At 71.3% G+C, this 1,251-nt stretch overlaps 1 non-coding gene across 1 annotated transcript; it reads right to left on the bottom strand.

Annotated features, from left to right (window-relative positions):
- Positions 1-730: 730 nt before the first annotated feature.
- Positions 731-883, bottom strand: LOC135979575 (5.8S ribosomal RNA). The gene has a single exon (XR_010596856.1). It is a non-coding gene; the product is annotated as a 5.8S ribosomal RNA (ribosomal RNA).
- Between the last annotated feature and the right edge of the window lie 368 nt (positions 884-1,251).

The raw sequence follows: 1,251 nt of genomic DNA, 5'->3' as shown, positions 1-1,251 counted from the left end.
GCCAGGGAGAGGGGGAAAACGACCGGCAGAGGCGGCGGGCGGAGGAGAGTGGGGAGTTCGAAACCTGGGCGCCCTCACGAACCCCTCCTCTTCTCTCCGCCGTCACGCGCGCGTGCCGCTCGCCCCCCCTTCTCTCCCTGACTTTCCGACACCCTCCCTCCTCCTGGCGAGTCTCGCCCTCACACCCCGACCCGGTCCCGGGCACCGTCGTAACCCAGGGAAGGGGAGGGGACCAGGACCCCGCGGGCAGCCGTGTCGCCACAGACAGCCGCGCGGGGCAGGCCCGTCTCCCCTCAGGACCCGGGAGCCGGCACCCGCAGCCGACCCGGTTTTCCCCGACCCCCAACGCAACATCCCCCGAAAACTCCCACCCCGTCCCACCGCACGAGCGGGGCACGGGGCGGAGGCACAACGGGAGAGTGGATGGGGCGACGGGGCGCACGGGACCGGCTGCCGTGACGCCGCTCCTCCGCCAACGGGACGAGCTCCCCGAAGCGGGCGCTCCGGGGCATCGGGTCTGAACTTAGGGGGACGAAGGCGTTGGGGAGAGCCACGGGCTCCCTTTCCCGAGGACGGGAAAGGGGGGCGACGGACCATCCCCGGTGCCTGCGACACCCCAGCCGCGCCTCCCACGGAGGGCGGCGGCGGGGTTGCTCGCGGCCCTCCACCGCCAGGGGTGGAGGGCCGCATCCCCGCCGCCACCGCATCCGCGGGACGATTGACCTTCAAGCGACGCTCAGACAGGCGTAGCCCCGGGAGGAACCCGGGGCCGCAAGTGCGTTCGAAGTGTCGATGATCAATGTGTCCTGCAATTCACATTAATTCTCGCAGCTAGCTGCGTTCTTCATCGACGCACGAGCCGAGTGATCCACCGCTAAGAGTTGTCACGAGGCTTTTATTTTCGGGAGGCTGGCGCCTTTTTCCCCCCCGCGGCCAAGCCGTGCCGGCGGGGGGGCGTTCCTTGTCCGCACCGGTCGGGTCCCCGGCCTGCTGTCCCCGAAGGGGACCTGGGGCGGGCTTGGGGGGGCGGGAGCAGGGGGGGGCCCGCAGGTCCCTCTTTCTCTCGCCGCCTTAGCCCGCCCGTTCCCCCGGGACGTCCCGCCCGGCCAGGGCAGCCCTCCTCGGTGCCCGCCCTTCGTACGTTACGGTCACGAGTAAAGGTTTAACAACCGAGCCCGAAGGCTCGGGTTCGGTCCAGGCGCTTGGCTCGCAGGGGCCAGGCGGCCGCGGCCGCGTGCAGACCGACCCCCC

Source organism: Chrysemys picta, unplaced genomic scaffold (assembly GCF_011386835.1).
Source record: "Chrysemys picta bellii isolate R12L10 unplaced genomic scaffold, ASM1138683v2 scaf1012, whole genome shotgun sequence".
Taxonomy (NCBI): domain Eukaryota; kingdom Metazoa; phylum Chordata; order Testudines; family Emydidae; genus Chrysemys; species Chrysemys picta.
The sequence above is the reverse complement of the archived record's forward strand: the minus strand, read 5'-3'. Positions and strand labels throughout refer to the sequence as shown.